This window comes from Leptodactylus fuscus, chromosome 1, assembly GCF_031893055.1.
Source record: "Leptodactylus fuscus isolate aLepFus1 chromosome 1, aLepFus1.hap2, whole genome shotgun sequence".
Taxonomy (NCBI): Eukaryota; Metazoa; Chordata; class Amphibia; order Anura; family Leptodactylidae; genus Leptodactylus; species Leptodactylus fuscus.
Genome location: NC_134265.1, coordinates 177,858,727 through 177,870,451, shown reverse-complemented (window position 1 = coordinate 177,870,451; position 11,725 = coordinate 177,858,727).

Genomic DNA, 11,725 nt, shown 5'->3' with positions numbered 1-11,725 from the left:
GCTAATAGAATAGCACTTGGGCATCTAAAATAACAATACATCTGTATAAAGCAAAGACTGGAATTTGGATTTCAACTTTTGTTTCCTTATTAGTGGAAAAATAAAACTGTCTAATAGGAAATTCATTGGCTTTCAAATTTTAGCATCTGATCATCTCCAGAATTAATAGTTGCCAGACAATCAAATATTCTAGATTTTTAGCCAGAGAAATAAAAATAAAGCTCATCTTGAGAAGGTTTTCTGACTTTCTAAATTGTCAGATGTTTGGTTAAATGAATATAGCTGAATATATTGGGCAAGACTGTCAATGCTGGTAGAAACCTCTGGAAAAAATGACATGAGGTTCCCTGTCTTGCACATTACTATACGATGCATAACTAAATCAAGTTAGCCATACACATTAGGTAATTGCTAGCATATAATCTATTGTGTATGGGGCCTTCTGAATTCCTGCAATCGCCTTGTTCAAAAATTCCTCTAGTCCCTTTCAATTAATTTCTTGTGAGTATAACTGTTTTTTATTTCTACTCACCTCCCCTGGTTCTGCACAAGTTCAGCCGCTACCTATTGGATTATTCCCACAGGTAGCGGCTGATATTTTACTCACTGATCCCCGCTGTCTAATAACTGATGGCCACATTTCTGGATTAAAATGAGGTTTATTGTACTAACAGAAAGTGTGCAATATGCAGTAAACCAAAATTTGACCGATGCGAAAGTATGGGCACCTCAACAGAAAAGTGACATTAATATTTAGTACATCCTCCTTTTGCAAAGATAACAGCCTCTAGTCGCTTCCTGTAGCTTTTAATCAGTTCCTGGATCCTGGATGAAGGGATTTTGGACCATTCCTCTTTACAAAACAATTCAAGTTCAGTTAAGTTCGATGGTCACCGAGCATGGACAGCCCGCTCCAAATCATCCCACAGATGTTCAATAATATTCAGGTCTGGGGACTGGCATGGCCATTCCAGAACATTGTAATTGTTCCTCTGCATGAATGCCTGAGTTGATTTGGAGCGGTGTCTTGCTGAAATATCCATTCCCGGTGTAACTTCAACTACGTCACTGATTCTTGAACATTATTCTCTAGAATCTGCTGATACTGAGTGGAATCCATGCGACCCTCAACTTTAACAACATTCCCGGTGCGGGCATTGGCCACACAGCCCCAAAGCATGATGGAACCTCCACCAAGTTTTACAGTGACTAGCAAGTGTTTTTCTTGGAATGCTGTTTTTTTTGGACGCCATGCATAACACCTTTTTGTATGACCAAACAACTCAATCTTTGTTTCATCAGTCCACGGGACCTTCTTCCAAAATGAAGCTGGCTTGTCCAAATGTGCTTTTGCATACCTCAGGCGACTCTGTTTGTGGTGTGCTTGCAGAAACGGCTTCTTTCTCATCACTCCCCCATACAGCTTCTCCTTGTGCAAAGTGCGCTGTATTGTTGACCGATGCCCAGTGACACCATCTGCAGCAAGATGATGCTGCAGCTCTTTGGAGGTGGTCTGTGGATTGTCCTTAACTTTTCACACCATTCTTCTTCTCTGCCTTTCTGATATTTTTCTTGGCCTGCCACTTCTGGGCTTAACAAGAACTGACCCTGTGGTCTTCCATTTCCTTACTATGTTCCCCACAGTGGAAACTGACAGGTTAAATCTCTGAGACAACTTTTTGTATCCTTCCCCTGAACAACTATGTTGAACAATCTTTGTTTTCAGATCATTTGAGAGCGGGCTGTCCATGCTCGGCAACCATCAAACTTAACTGAACTTGAATTGTTTTGTAAAGAGGAATGGTCCAAAATACCTTCATCCAGGAACTGATTAAAAGCTACAGGAAGCGACTAGAGGCAAAAGGAGGATCTACTAAATATTAATGTCACTTTTCTGTTGAGGTGCCCATACTTTTGCACCGGTCAAATTTTGGTTTAATGCATATTGCACTTTTTCTGTTAGTACAATAAACCTCATTTCAATCCTGAAATATTACTGTGTCCATCAGTTATTAGATATATCAAACTGAAATGGCTGTTGCAAACACCAAAATATTTAGAACTAAAAATTATTAACATTAATAGGGGTGCCCAAACTTTTTCATAGGACTGTATGTTTAAATGTATTATGTATTTTATTGAATGGCAACATTGTAGTGAAATATTACTGGCCCTTTAAATAAAATAAAGATCGCAGTGACTGAGAGGTCAGGCCAGGTAGAGAGCACAGAACTTGCTACAATCCCCCCTTGTCCTGAGATGAAAGCCACAGACCTAATGATCCAAAGGAAGGTGAAACAACCCCCCAGAGAGGGGCAAAAAATTCCTTCCTTACCCCAGATATGGTGATAGGCTATATATCCCTGGATCATATCTCGCCTGCTTCCCACTGGTGTCTGTCTGTCTATGTCTCCGTCTGTGTGTCTGTGTATGTCTGTATGTATATGGCTGTATGTCCATCCATCTCCATGCATCCGTCTTCGTGCATCCATCTCCATGCATCTGAAAGAGGACCAAGGGCTGAGCCCACAGTTACTTAACAGGTAACAGATACAAGTCCTTTAAGAACATGGTTCTCCTGGACCGGTCTCTCGTTGGGGTGCACCCTAAGTATTGCACAATACTATTTGTAATCCACAGGGAAATGGTGTCTTCACTTAAAAGTACAGTCATATCCTATGCTTCAGCTCTCAACTTAACAGACAGGCCAATTTCTCAGATGATAAGGTGTCAGCTTAAGAGTCCCTTATATATCACCACGTGGAACACGTGGACGCGGCCAAGCCGTACTTACAAGTCCATGAGGCCTTTCTCTCATATAGTCTCCTTTACCTTCTGAGCTTCAGACCTTTCCAGACTCAGTCCCAAAAGTAGCACCACAAACTCTGTGTCTCCAGACTCAGTCCACAGCCAGCATGGCAGTTCTTCCATCCAGCACAGCACAGGCTGCCATCCAGCATCTCAGGTCTCCACTCCCCTCCGCACATCACCTCCCGCTGAAGCACAGGACCCTTCTTCAAACAGCCCTCAATTCCTGTTTCCTGGTAAGGGATGTTGCAGATGACTATCTCCAGTGCAAGGCATCAAAACTGCAATCCCAGAACACTGCCAGGCTTGTAGGATTCCAAAATGTCCCAGTAATTAACTCTAATCAGACTTTGCATCCAAGTACAATATTTACATTCACAATAATTAATTGCATTAATTCACTATGGGCATTTAACAATTGGCTGCCACCTACTGACCAAAGTTAGTTACTGACTGTTTACTAATAGATATGAGCGAACACTAAAATGTCCGGGGTTCGAAATCCGATTCGAACAGCCGCACACTGTTCGACTGTTCAAACGGATTTCGAACCCCATTATAGTCTATGGGTGGAAATGCTCGTTTCAGGGGTACGCAAAATTAGATAAAATTATACTTACCAAGTCCACGAGTGACGGTCGGGCTGGATTCTTCTCCCTGCGCAGCGTCCCCGCGTCTTCTTCCGGCTGGAATTCACTCTGCCTAGGCATCAAGGCCTGAGCAGAGCCGACTGCAGTCGGCTCTGCCTAGGCCGGATGCCTAGGCAGAGTGAATTCCACCCGGAAAAAGACGCGGGGACACAGCGCGGAGAAGACTTCGGAAAGGTAAGAGAAGAACCAGCGTTGATTGGCAGAATGTATAGCATTCTGCCAATCAACGCTGGTTCTGCATCGAACCTTAAACTTCGAACAGCTAGTAGTGTTCGATCGAGTACGAGTATTTTGAATACCGTAGTATTCGATCGAACACCTACTCGATCGAGTACTACTCGCTCATCTCTATTTACTAAATCACACCCTTAACGCTAGGTTCACACTAGCGCCCGGAGTCCGTTCTCAGCTTTCCATCTTCTGCATGCATTTTATGCTCTCCGCCGCGAAACCATTTTTTTAAAATCGGACACAGAGTACTGCATGTCCGACTGTGTCCGATTTAAAAAAAACAGTTTCGTGGCGGAGAGCATAAAACGCTCACAGTCGGACATCTTTCAAACCCATTCAAATGAATGGGTTTGAAAGAGTCCTGCAGGTTTCCGTCTCCTGTCTCTGTTTTGTGTTTTGTGTTTTGTCTCCTGAACGGAGACCGGGCGCAGATGTGAACAAGCCCTTACACATCCGTCTCGCTGTTCATTCATCCGTGTCTGTCTAATAAACTCATGAGAGCTAAACCTGTAAGAAAAGAAAAAAAATGTGAAAGTGCTGGTCATCTGACATAATCCAGTGAAATAAACCTGTAAAAAAAACTAAAAAAACTAAAGCAGGCCATACATATGAGATAGCTGACGTCTGAACAATAGCTGTGTCATCCAATTTTCCAACACACCTGCTACGGTAGGTGAATAACTACAAGTAAGTAACCCCCCCCCCAACCAACCAACCATTCTCTGCACTATATACATTAGTAGCTGTGGCTGAGCGGCCATTCTACAGCTATTCCTCTCACATTTCTCATGTACATGAACACTTATCCATCATACATGTGTATAACAGTGACTGGCAGCAATTTATAGATGTAGCAACCTGGAAACTAATGTCCATTGCACTACAAGAACTGTTTGGCCAGAGTCAGTGGGGTTGTGTTATGTATATGGAGACATTTAGGCTGGGGCCAAACACACAGAACACTGCAGAATTCCCACCATGGTAAAAATAAACCTGAAAACAGATGGAGTTCCCCTCCCTCCCTCCAAGCAACACAAGGTACACAAAATGTTATAAAGTGGGGGCAGTATGGTGGCTCAGTGGTTAGCACTGCAGTCTTTCAGCGCTGGAGCCCTGGGATCAAATCCTGCCAAGATCCATAAGGAGTTTGTATGTTCTTCCCTTCTTTGTATGGATTTCCTCCCATTCTACAAAATGCATACTGATAGGCCAAAAAAAAAAGTACATTGTGATCCCTATATGGGGCTCATAATCTAAATTGAAAAAAAAGTGTTAGAAAGTTCAAATACACATAGAAAATGAGGTGTAAGGACATACTCCAGTTTTTGGGCTTAAATTATGTTAGAATTCAGGTGCATATTTATTAGTTTATCTGCCCCAGTGTGTGAACAAGGCCTCGGCCTCTAACAATACTGTGCAAGCGGCCATTTTCCCGTGGCCTTTATGCCTGCGCAGTCTGCTCTGCCTAAGGCCCGAGGCCTAGAAGTTACGAGCCTGCGCCGTAAGAAGACGTTGAAGATGACGCTGCGGACGAATAAAGAGGCGTCGCTGGAGACACTTCTCTGGCAGCAGTGGGGACGCCTCTATCACTGTTTGAACACTGGGACCCGCCCCCATTGCTGCGAGAGAACTCATTTGCATACCGGTAAAAACCGGTATTTCTAAGGAACGGCGCAGCTGAGACCATGTCTAAAGGTAAGAGACGAATAGCCTTTCTAAAGGCTATTCTGACGTCTTATCCACAAAAAAAAGGTTTTAAAGCTGTCAAGCTCAAATGACACAAGATGGCTCAGGTAAAGATCTGTACACATTCTACAGCCATTGTGACATCATGAGATGTCTGTGATGTCATGTGGCATCTATAAAGCAGCAGAGATCTGCACCATGAATCCTTCATGTATATGATCACATCACAGATATGTAACAGTGACCGCACCCATATAAAGCTACATCACAGCACAACATGGAAGAGCCGTGATATATCGTGACACTTGTCTGAGTCATGACACACATATAAAGGGACCCTTCTCCTTTAGTACATATCACCTACTGCTCTATTTACTAAAGGAAAAGACAGGACCCCAGACTGGTCACCCCCTGATCCTACAGGACCCACAGGAGCTGATAACAGAGAACTAGAGCATTGTCCTAACAGGTTTATGTTACACAATGCTTGTTCTACAAATTCTATGGAAAACTACTAGAGATGAGCGAACACTAAAATGTTCGAGGTTCAAAATTCGATTCGAACAGCCGCTCACTGTTCGAGTGTTCGAATGGGTTTCGAACCCCATTATAGTCTATGGGGAACATAAACTCGTTAAGGGGGAAACCCAAATTCGTGTCTGGAGGGTCACCAAGTCCACTATGACACCCCAGGAAATGATACCAACACCCTGGAATGACACTGGGACAGCAGGGGAAGCATGTCTGGGGGCATAAAAGTCACTTTATTTCATGGAAATCCCTGTCAGTTTGCGATTTTCGCAAGCTAACTTTTCCCCATAGAAATGCATTGGCCAGTGCTGATTGGCCAGAGTACGGAACTCGACCAATCAGCGCTGGCTCTGCTGGAGGAGGCGGAGTCTAAGATCGCTCCACACCAGTCTCCATTCAGGTCCGACCTTAGACTCCGCCTCCTCCGGCAGAGCCAGCGCTGATTGGCCGAAGGCTGGCCAATGCATTCCTATGCGAATGCAGAGACTTAGCAGTGCTGAGTCAGTTTTGCTCAACTACACATCTGATGCACACTCGGCACTGCTACATCAGATGTAGCAATCTGATGTAGCAGAGCCGAGGGTGCACTAGAACCCCTGTGCAAACTCAGTTCACGCTAATAGAATGCATTGGCCAGCGCTGATTGGCCAATGCATTCTATTAGCCCGATGAAGTAGAGCTGAATGTGTGTGCTAAGCACACTCATTCAGCACTGCTTCATCACGCCAATACAATGCATTAGCCAGTGCTGATTGGCCGAATTCCGTACTCTGGCCAATCAGCGCTGGCCAATGCATTCTATTAGCCCGATGAAGTAGAGCTGAATGTGTGTGCTAAGCACACACATTCAGCACTGCTTCATCACGCCAATACAATGCATTAGCCAGTGCTGATTGGCCAGAGTACGGAATTCGGCCAATCAGCGCTGGCCAATGCATTCTATTAGCCCGATGAAGTAGAGCTGAATGTGTGTGCTAAGCACACACATTCAGCACTGCTTCATCACGCCAATACAATGCATTAGCCAGTGCTGATTGGCCAGAGTACGGAATTCGGCCAATCAGCGCTGGCCAATGCATTCTATTAGCCCGATGAAGTAGAGCTGAATGTGTGTGCTAAGCACACACATTCAGCACTGCTTCATCACGCCAATACAATGCATTAGCCAGTGCTGATTGGCCAGAGTACGGAATTCGGCCAATCAGCGCTGGCTCTCCTGGAGGAGGCGGAGTCTAAGATCGCTCCACACCAGTCTCCATTCAGGTCCGACCTTAGACTCCGCCTCCTCCAGCAGAGCCAGCGCTGATTGGCCGAATTCCGTACTCTGGCCAATCAGCACTGGCTAATGCATTGTATTGGCGTGATGAAGCAGTGCTGAATGTGTGTGCTTAGCACACACATTCAGCTCTACTTCATCAGGCTAATAGAATACATTGGCCAATCAGCGCTGGCCAATGCATTCTATTAGCTTGATGAAGCAGAGTGTGCACAAGGGTTCAAGCGCACCCTCGGCTCTGATGTAGCAGAGCTGAGGGTGCACAAGGGTTCAAGTGCACCCTCGGCTCTCCTACATCAGAGCCGAGGGTGCGCTTGAACCCTTGTGCAGCCTCGGCTCTGCTACATCAGAGCCGAGGGTGCGCTTGAACCCTTGTGCACACTCTGCTTCATCAAGCTAATAGAATGCATTGGCCAGCACTGATTGGCCAGAGTACGGAATTCGGCCAATCAGCGCTGGCCAATGCATCCCTATGGGAAAAAGTTTATCTCACAAAAATCACAATTACACACCCGATAGAGCCCCAAAAAGTTATTTTTAATAACATTCCCCCCTAAATAAAGGTTATCCCTAGCTATCCCTGCCTGTACAGCTATCCCTGTCTCATAGTCACAAAGTTCACATTCTCATATGACCCGGATTTGAAATCCACTATTCGTCTAAAATGGAGGTCACCTGATTTCGGCAGCCAATGACTTTTTCCAATTTTTTTCAATGCCCCCGGTGTCGTAGTTCCTGTCCCACCTCCCCTGCGCTGTTATTGGTGCAAAAAAGGCGCCAGGGAAGGTGGGAGGGGAATCGAATTTTGGCGCACTTTACCACGCGGTGTTCGATTCGATTCGAACATGGCGAACACCCTGATATCCGATCGAACATGTGTTCGATAGAACACTGTTCGCTCATCTCTAAAAACTACCACAAAAAGAACCAAATATAAAGGCATTAACCTAATCGTTCCCCTCCCTGTCCAAGTGCCCTGTTACACCATATGGATGTCTTTGTGCATTTTGGAGGGGTAAAAACCCATTCCCCCAGTGTGCACATGTTCATAGAATGAGGCTGAAGAACATTTCTAAGAATTGTCTGTCCTGTAAAGAATTGTCCTGACAATCTCAGCAAGAATCACATTGTACAGAGGTCTAGCAGTGGCAGTGTTGATGGAACAATCCCGAACTCTAGACCCCTCACCCCCCCCCCCCCACACACACACACACACACACACACACAACACAATGTGTGAAGGAGTCAGCACTAAGTGAAGAGCTACCTATCTGCACGTCCGTCCACTTCAAGCTGCCAAGCTCTAGTGACACAAGATGGCTGACGTTGAGAACTTGACACATTCTACACCCATTGTGATGTCACAGGGTGTCTATGATGTCATGCACCTTGCAATGTCACATGGTGTGTATGATGGCAAGGGGTTTTATAATACATTTACCTGCTGAGATGATATTTAAGGAATTTTATCTAGGATTTACCATATATATATATATATATATATATATATATATATATATATATATATATATATGGACAGTGCACAGTTCTATTTTCCTTGTCCTGTATACTGGCTGTAGTTCTCAGTTCTTATTCTGTACATATAGATAGTATACAGTACTATTTTTCTTGGAAAAATGGAAAAAAAATAGGTGCCTAGGTGCCTGTCTCTTTAAGAATAACCAAAAAGGTTCCCCCTAAGAAAGCTAGAGCCAAGAAACCACATAGATATATATACTGACTACCCCCAAAAAACGTGGTAACCAAAAGTAGTATAAAAATATTAAACTTTATTCTTACAAAATATCAAACAATCTTATTGGGATATATGGTACTATAGGGTAAACATACAGTGAAAGGGTCACAGCAGTGCAACCAATACTACTAGAACCATACTCCCTATACCTATGGGAGATTCTACAAAGGCTGATATTGTGCAAATAACATGTAGTAATAAATAAATCACATATAAAGACAATGCTGTGTATTGCAACTCTGCTGCAACAGTCTAACTATACTACTATAGGGGCTCTGCAAATGAGACACGGCACCACAGAACTATTCCAGCAAAATCTAGTTTTTAAACCCCCAGTGTCGCTCTTTCCCTTCTGTGTGCCTTGTGCCCAGACATCAGTTTACACCCACATGTTATGAATTTCTGTACTGAGGGGAAATTGTGTAACAACCTGTGAGATTTATTTTCTTCTTTAACCCTTTGTGAATGTGTTAATTTTGTGGCTAAATGAATGCATTATTGAAACAGAATAAAATGTCTACATTTCCCTTCAGAAAAAATCCAAAAAAACTCTATGTGAACTTACCCTAATATATTGGCCAACCCCCTTGAGAACTGAAGTGGTCCCTAAGAAATTAGTTTGGGAAATGTTCTTTCCCAGATAATATTTATTAATGTATTTGGGTGGTATGACTATCTGTCTGAAAAGCAGAGCATTTCACATTTTGATTTTTTTTTTTTAATAAATAATTCAAAAATATTGATCAATGTTTCCCACTAACATGGAGTACAATGTGTAACAAAAAAAAAACAGTCTCAAAACCACTTCTGTAAGTTAACGCATCTCAAAGTTTTTTCCATATAATGTGCACATTAGTTTTGAAAAATTAGTTCTGGTCCTTAAGGTAATTTTAGGCTGTGTTAATAAGGGGTTAATAAAAGATGACTGGACCACTGTATGTAACAAGCACTTATACCTTTTGTGTCATCCCCATTTCCTCACAGATAGTAAGCTCTTGTGAGCAAATACTTATTAGTCTGTTACTATGTCATTTCTGATTTTCTTTGAACATGTAACCCCTGATTTGTAAAGTTCTGCTGAGTATGTAGGCTCACAATGACCCAGACTATTAAATCATTATTAAATTAAATCTGAATGGTTAACACTACACAACTTGAAAAAACAATTACCATTGCCAAAATTGCTGTTTTGTTTATTCTAATATATCTTTAAAGCTAAGGCCCCACATTACAGAAATGCAGCTTTTTTGTCGTGGATTTTGTTGCAGTTTTTTGAGCCAAAGACAAGAATAGCTACAAAAGGAATGGGAAATATTTAGGAAGTTCTTATACTTCTCTTTTCTGCTCAATCCACCCCAGGCTTTGGCTCAAATCTTCAACAACAAAAAAGCTGCATTTCCGCAACGTGGGGCCTCAGCCTAAGGGTCCATTCACACAGAGGAAAATGGTGAGGAATTTGGTGTGGAATTTCAGTGCTGAAAAAAGCCTCCCGTTGACTTCAATGGGAGGCTTTTTTTCAGCACTGAAATTCCACACCAAATTCCTCACCATTTTCCTCCATGTGAATGGACCCTAAGACTCAAAATAGCTGCAGAACTATTGTTCTCCTATTTGTCCCTTATTTACTAGGACATATACAACCTTTAAACAGGATATAACTTATATGGCTTTAACAGAAACCAACCTAACCCTATAGTTTCATACTGACAGACTGTTATATGTCATTACATATTGTAAGACTGTGTGAGTTAGACTTTACCAGTACAGCAGGACACAACAGAGAGCCAGTCTTTATTAAAATGGTACATGTACCAGATCATGTTAATATTTAATACTGTGCTCCGCGCCACTAGCTTATTTGAGAAGTATCTCAATACCTACAGTGTCTTCTCTATGATGGGAGTAGCTACAGGAGTACACACACATCTTATAGATTTGCTCCCCAGCTAATGAGATGTGATATATGAAGTGTTCCAGAAGGCTCACATTGCACATTATAGCACATAGTTATATGGCTTGTTGGCCGTTAATTGAGCCGATGGAAGGTTAACAGAAAAAAATCTGTGTATTTAAAAGCAATTTTCCAGCCTCCAGTCACAAATTCACAGGATGTAGCTCAAGCAATTCCCAGCTTTCTCACTCAATAAATATACAAATCATAGTTTTATTGCATTTGACCCCCATTACACCTTAGCTGGAGATACGTCATGGAATGCTGTCTGCATGACAAGGCCAAATCTTGAGCTAATTGATCGACGTCTTACATTAATAGATACTCCCTTAATGTTTACAGCAAACCATGCAATTCTTTTTTATGTCTGCTTTATCTGATTTTACAAACATAAAATGCATTCAAGACAATATAAGTGACTGAAATATTATATTTGTTATTGCCTAATACAGCATGGTACAATGTTGTACATTCTTTGTCAATTTTAGTTTTAGCTAAATCATAAATTTTGTATGTACATTTTATATTGTTTTTCCATTCTTTCGACAGAACAGAAAAATTGAGACCACATGCGTGCTGCCACTCTATTCAGTCGTAAGACCCTGCCAGAGAGAGATGAGCGCTGTACTCAGCTTTTCTTTGGAAGTTTCACAGAGGGGAATGGCGTTACAGTACGTGGTGTTGTGATTTAACAAACATTTATGCCAAAAAACAGTTACTGTTGTACCAACCTGTGATATACTTATTATTATTATTATTATTATTATTATTATTATTAATAACCCTTTCACAGTCAAAATTGCAAAAACCCTCCTGAAATTGTCACATTTATATTG